The following is a 7,605-nucleotide window of genomic DNA, read 5'->3' as shown; positions in this document are numbered from 1 at the left end:
TACTACAACTACTACTACTACTACTACTACTACTACTACTACTACTACTACTACTACTACTACAGTTTAAACCTTAACTCGCAGGACTACAGTCAAGTTCAGTGTTGGTGCATGGACGGACCTTAAAGCTGCTTTGACACATGCACATCTGGATACCAAAATGAGCAGCTTTGGGGAGATTCTGAAGGAGATCGGGGAGTTTGGTTTGTTTCAGAAACGTCTGGTGGCGGTGTTATGCATCCCCAGCCTGTTCACAGCTTTCGATGTGATCGGTCAGGTGTTTGTAGGACTGAACTTCCCACATCACTGCAACACCGACTGGATCCTGGAGCGAGGACCCAACCTGACGGAGGAACAACAAAGAAATCTCACCCTCCCACTGAACAAGGATGGAGGCTTTGAAAGCTGTGAGATGTTCACACCTGTGGATTTGGATTTGGAAACCATCATAGCGTACGGCATCAACAAGACTACAGGATGCATTAATGGATCGGATTTTGAGGCAACTGAAGGGGCATCAAGCATTGTGACAGAGGTAAGAGATCATTTTATAGTCAGAAATGTAATCATCAAAATTAAGTCATTCTTACTTCTTGCTGGGTTGCTTTTCTACTGTTGATAGTTGTGGCAGCTGTTGCATTTAGGTCTCATTTGAGCCACCAATCCATCATGCACTGTAACCTAGTTGTAGTCAATCCCCCAGAAAGAGTGCCGGCCAATGAAAAAAGACTTTTTCACACGTCTGTATATCAGCCTATGTATATTTCTCAATATATATCAGAATAAACGACCAAGTACGAGAACTTTTAACCCCTTATTTAACAATTGAGGTCGTTGTAAAATGTCCAAAAAGCCAAATCCAGAGTTATTTTCTCTCCATTCATTTGACTGAGCCATCATTGGTAGATCATGCCCCACTGAGACAACCGAATTCAACCTTTAAAACAAAGTACTCAATGCTAACTCATTTGAATTACAGTGTAGGATGGATTTTTATCATCTGATGCACAACCTTAGCAGCAACAGTTTGTTGGTTTGAAAACCTGAAAACCTTTGGGATTTTCAGTTCTTGATCTTCTCAAATAACGACTGAGAAAAACTTAATTTTGTTTGTTTTCTTTGGTTTTATACTTCTTTCTCCATCCTATCTGTCATCAGTTCAACATGATCTGTGACAGGAGTGGTTTGATTGCAGCGTCTCAGTCCATCTACATGGCCGGTCTCCTGGTTGGAGCGCTGGTGTTGGGGCCGATGGCTGACAGGTGCTCAATAACTCCATATTAATGATTCTGAACTGATTTAAATTGGGCTAAACTTATACGAGTGACAGATTAACTGCATCTTCAACAGTGCTTCTCTTCTCTCCGTAGGTTTGGTCGCCGCTTCGTAGTCCTGCTTTCCATCTTTCTCCTCATGTTGTTTGGTGTCGGCATTAGTTTCTCACCCAACATCTATGTTTATATTGTTCTGAAGTTCCTAGGTGGCATCGCCGTTTCAGGCATTATTGCTAATTTATTTGTCATAGGTAGGTCTACTGTTCCCCACTGAAGCTTCTGTCTGGGTCTCTATCAGCTGATAACTGTCTACTTTATGCTTTGAAGGTGGAGAGTGGAGTGACTCCTCAAAGTTTGCTCTCTGCACCATCATCTGCCACTCGTCCTTCCCCCTTGGACTGATGATGTTGTCGGGCATTGCCTATCTGATCCGTGATTGGAGGATACTGCAGCTGGTGCTCTTCTGTCCTCTGGTCCTTGTCCTGGGAATCTTTTACTGGTTAGACGCCTCTTAAGATGCTAATCTTGATTTTAGCCCTAAGTGAACGCTCTATATCAGGGGTTTCCAAACTTTTGGGCCACATAGAGAAAACTATTCGAAGGGCTGGGCCACTCACAATCCATTTTATTTCTATTTCTCTTCACAAGAGGTATATTGCCTCATAAGTTCAGTTATAAGTTAACAAAATCAATCAAATGTAGGTACATGATGCTTGTGAGTGTTGGAACAGAAGCCTCAGATTGATTATAATAAGAAGAAATAGGAAGGTTGTATTTCAAGGTTGTTATGTAAATAAGTTATTGGGCTTTTTTCTTATCGATTTAGATTTGTTAGAACATTATTTTCAAATGTAATTGACTGAATTTATTGTAAAATGGGCTTTTTAACACATGAATACTACTGTATAATATATGTTTACAGATATATTTAACTAGTACAATACAAGAAAAGCGCAAGTTTCATTTTTGGGCTGTATTACATTATACGTTTTTAATATGCTGAGGGCTGATTCAAAATGGTCCGCGGGCCGCTTTTGGTCCGCTTTTGGCCCCCGGGCCGTAGTTTGGACACCCCTGCTCTATAGTATGTGATGGTGGACATGTATGTCAATTAGGATTCTTCCAGAGTCCGCTCGATGGCTCATCACCCAGGGCAGGAAGGAGGAGGCTATCAGGGAGATCAGGAAGGCAGCAAAGGTGAACGGAAGGAAAGTCCCAGAAGATCTGCTGGACAAGGTGAGATGCATCTCTGGCGAATACAATAAAGCTCTGCAATAAAAAGAACACAAACTAAAACTGATTTTTTTTTAGCTAGGTGTTGAGGGTCCGTCCAAAAGAGGAAGCATGTTGGACCTCTTCAGGATTTCCTATCTGAGAAAGCGTGCATTGATAATGAGCTACCTGTGGTGAGTAATCAATCATCCATAACCTGCTGCCACATCTCCAGCCATTCCTCCCTGAAGATAATTCTTTTTTGTTAGGTTTGCAATAAGTCTGGTGTACTACGGACTGAGCCTGAATGTCGGGAACTTCGGTCTGAACATCTACCTCACCCAGTTCATCTTCGGTTTAGTGGAGTTTCCGGCACGTTGGGGCAGTTTGGGCCTCATCCAGCGCTTTGGGAGGAAGAGATGTGAAGCAATCGTCCTGTTGTTTGCCGGCGCTGCTTGTCTAGGGATACTCACTATACCAAAAGGTAAGTTTCTGAATAGTTTATAGGAGTGTGTTGAAAGCCGCATTGGTGTATGATACACCAGATTATTGAGAACCAGGTTGTATCCCATTTTTATCAAACATATCTCTTTGCTACACTCATTATCCATCCTCAAACCTAATTACTTCATTAACAAGCAGGTCTGAAAAGTGCCTTTATCTTGCATTCTCTCTTATAGCCAGCAGGGGGCGACTCTAGTCGGACTCTATAGAAGTCAATGAGAAAATGTCCCTACTTCACGCTTGATTTATTACCTCAGTATGAATGTAGGTCGGATTTAGAGTATCACCATTTGGCAAAACCTCCTTATGTACACAGTAAAGATGGCACACGTGATTTAGGAGGCGTGTGGCTCAGTGGGGTAGTGCGTTGGTGTTCGTATCAGGGGGTCACAGGTTCAAACCCCACTGCAGTCAGCATGTCGTTGTGTCCCTGAGACACTTCACCCCAAATTGCTCCTGTGGGGAATTCCCACAGTATTGAGTATGTAAGTCGCTTTGGATAAAAGCGTCTAACAAGTAATATATATATTTAATTTGCATGCACAATGTGTCACAACTGTCTGATTTATACATTGTACATCAGATCTTCCTGTGGTGGCAACAGCCGTCGCAGTAGTGGGGAAGTTTGCTGCCACTACAAGTTTCTCTATCGTCTATGTTTACACTGCAGAACTGTACCCTACCACTCTAAGGTACATATCCCTCAGGTACAATTCAAAAGACATGTTTGCTTTTGCTATAAGATCATTTGTATCTGTACTATATGGCAGGAATGGAGTAGGTTCCTGAAACTCCATTGTGTGTCTCCGTTGTGGCGGGGATCCTCGCTCCTCTGATCAGACTCCTGGAAGTCTATCATGGACCCGATCCCCATGCCTTGATATACGGTCATCGTTCCCCATCACAGCTGGAGGTCTCTGCTTATTTCCTGATCCCTGGAAACTCTTAATGTGGAACTCCAGGACCAACCCGCATGAGATCAGGTGAGGCAAGATGATCCCTGTAAGGTCACCTAATTATGCAAAATCCAACTTGTCCATGTCTCTTCTACATCAGGCATGTGTCCCCTCTTCTCCATGTCTCTTCTACATCAACATGTGTCACTCTCTCGTCATGTCCTCTTCTACATCACATGTTGTCCCCTCCCTCTTCTTCATGTCCTCTTTACTATATCAACATGTGTCCCCTCTTCTTCCATGCCTCTTCTACTCACTATTGTCACCTCTTTCTTCAGTCTTCTGTCCTTCATCAACATGTGTCCCCTCTTCTTCATGTCTCTTCTACATCAACATGTGTCCCCTCTTCTTCATGTCTCTTCTACATCAACATGTGTCCCCTCTTCTTCATGTCTCTTCTACATCAACATGTGTCCCCTCTTCTTCATGTCTCTTCTACATCAACATGTGTCCCCTCTTCTTCATGTCTCTTCTACATCAACATGTGTCCCCTCTTCTTCATGTCTCTTCTACATCAACATGTGTCCCCTCTTCTTCATGTCTCTTCTACATCAACATGTGTCCCCTCTTCTTCATGTCTCTTCTACATCAACATGTGTCCCCTCTTCTTCATGTCTCTTCTACATCAACATGTGTCCCCTCTTCTTCATGTCTCTTCTACATCAACATGTGTCCCCTCTTCTTCATGTCTCTTCTACATCAACATGTGTCCCCATCTTCTTACATGTCTCTTCTACATCAACATGTGTCCCGGTCCCCTCTTCTTCATGTCTCGTCTACATCAGCATGTGTGCACCGTCTTCTTCATGTCTCTTCTTCTTCTACATCAGCGAGTGGTGTCCCCTCTTCTTCATGTCTCGTCTACATCAACATGTGTCCCATCTTCTTCATGTCTCTTCTACATCAACATGTGTCCCCTCTTCTTCATGTCTCTTTCGACTCAAACATGGTGGTCCCCTCTTCTTTCATGTCTCTTCTTACATCAACATGTGTCCCTTCTTCTTCATGTCTCTTCTACATCAACATGTGCCCCTCTTCTCATGTATAATCAACAGTGTCCCCTCTTCTACATGTCTCTACATCAACATGTGTCCCTCTCTTCATGTCTCTTCTACATCAACATGTGTCCCCTCTTCTTCATGTCTCTTCTACATCAACATGTGTCCCCTCTGCTTCATGTCTCTTCTACATCAACATGTGTCCCCTCTTCTTCATGTCTCTTCTACATCAACATGTTTCCCCTCTTCTTCATGTCTCTTCTACATCAACATGTGTCCCCTCTTCTTCATGTCTCTTCTACATCAACATGTGTCCCCTCTTCTTCATGTCTCTTCTACATCAACATGTGTCCCCTCTTCTTCATGTCTCTTCTACATCAACATGTGTCCCCTCTCTTCATGTCCTCTTCTACATCAACATGTGTCCCCTCTTCTTCATGTCTCTTCTACATCAACATGTGTCACCCTCTTCTTCATGTCTCTTCTACATCAACATGTGTCCCCTCTTCTTCATGTCTCTTCTACATCAACATGTGTCCCCTCTTCTTCATGTCTCTTCTACATCAACATGTGTCCCCTCTTCTTCATGTCTCTTCTACATCAAACATGTGTCCCCTCTTCATGCTTCATGCTGTCTACATCACAGTGTCCCCTCTTCTTCAGTCTCTTCTACATCACATTGTGTCCCCTCTGTGGAAAGAGACTCTGAAAGTTTCAGGAACAAAGATTCTCTCTCTTTTTGATCCATTTCTATAAAAACCTGTCTGAAAATGAGCTGATCAGATTTTGGCCACTTTATGATGTCATAACGATGTTTTGTTTTGTGTAACCATTAGCCAATCACCAACCAAGGTAACCCCCCCCCCCTTATCACCTGAATCTCCTCCTAGCACAGTGCTTCTCAAACTTTTTTCAGTAATGTACCCCCTTTGAAACATTTTCTCAGCCGAGTACCCCCCTGACCTACCCCGAACATTTTTGATCGAAAAGCCTATCCAAATAATTCCAATATAGTGATGTATTATCTCCTTCATGCATGCATTACAACAAACTAAGGATATTTTCATTTTATGCATGAAAAAACACAATATATATAATATAAAAATGTAAACTGATTTTTCCAAGGAGTTTTTCAACTGAAGTAATATCTGTTTAACAAACCAATGAACACAATTATATATTATGCAAAACTATAAAATACAATACACAAATTTGACATGTTTATATGAGGAACCCCTTGGTGGTTCTAGGAATATTTTATATACAATTGTGTTTTCTATTTAACTTATTGTACTAAGATTATTTTTGTAATCATACATGGTATTTTTTTCATTAACTTTTTTTATTAATTTTTTTAATCTCACGTAGGCCTACCCCCTGCAGTACCCCAACGTACCCCTAGGGGTCCGCGTACTCCCATTTGAGAATCACTGTCCTAGAGCACCATTGTGTTCTTTGTAACCAAATGTCTCTCAGAGGGGCGTGGGGAGGGGCTCCTTATTTTCATCTAAAGTAACAGACAGAGAATCAGCACTTTGGAAACAGGGCTGAAACAGAGGGGATTATGGGTAATGCTGCAATGATCTGTTTGGTGTTTCAGCCAATCAGAGCCATGTTTTGTATATATCTGAGACCTGTTATATATTGATGAAAAACAGTATAATAGGAGAACTTTAAAAGTGTTACACTCAAAGCAATTCTAGATAATAATAATCTTTCTTTTTTAAATTACAGACAACCGGAGAACTTGGCGGAATTACAAACCTTCACTAAAAAGGAGTAGAATTCAGGAAAAAGCACCAAAATGTAATTTATATGGATGTATCAGTTCCTTTTCTGACCTGTTGACCATTTATTTAAACATAATTGTATTATTTGTTGTTGCAAATAAAAATGTTTTACAGAAGTGTGTAGACTGTTTGATAACTGGGACATTTATCAAGAATAAAGGGAAGCAAACACAGCTATTGGTGACATCAACTGATTGAATATTATATATATTTACCACACTTAAATTAAATCCCACATATTTTTATTATTTCCTCTTCATCCAAACTCTAAAGGTCCACTCAGATTGTCCTTAGTTATTATTGTGAAATCATCCACCGTATCTAACTGGGTAAACAATATATATGTGGATAAATAAATGATACTGTACTTTGACACTGTACACAGGTTAAGAGGTGAAGCTACATGCATTGTAACTGTCTGTGTGATTGCTTATTGTATTTTATTTATCCCAGCTTTAACAGGTGGTGTGTTTTCTTTGGGATATATATACATATACCCAACACAATAACACACTTTTCTACGGAGCCCCATAGGGGACATGGTCAAAACGGTGATTGTAACCTAGTTCTATAAGCACAGGCAGAGCCCTCTACTGGATGCTATGGGTACTACTCTCATCAATGATACGCGAGCGTTCACACACTGAAGTTGTATAAACGTAGCCGGCCAATCAGGGCGAGCCTACCTGAATGTGCGCGCAGGCTCACAGTATATAATGTAGCTACGCCTCCTGACTGTCATCCTACACCCTCTTCAGCGAGCGGCATAGGAAAAACTGGGCTCCTATCTCACACAGGCTCGATGGATAAACACCCTGTCGTCAGGATGACAGTCAGGAGGCGTAGCTACCTTATATACTGTGAGCCTGCA

At 41.6% G+C, this 7,605-nt stretch overlaps 1 pseudogene; it reads left to right on the top strand.

Moving 5' to 3' along the window:
• On the top strand, positions 1–6,754 carry LOC117549804 (annotated as a pseudogene).
• Positions 6,755–7,605: the final 851 nt, after the last annotated feature.

Source organism: Gymnodraco acuticeps, unplaced genomic scaffold (genome assembly GCF_902827175.1).
Source record: "Gymnodraco acuticeps unplaced genomic scaffold, fGymAcu1.1, whole genome shotgun sequence".
NCBI classification, from domain to species: domain Eukaryota; kingdom Metazoa; phylum Chordata; class Actinopteri; order Perciformes; family Bathydraconidae; genus Gymnodraco; species Gymnodraco acuticeps.
This window is presented reverse-complemented; position numbering and strand designations above follow the sequence as displayed.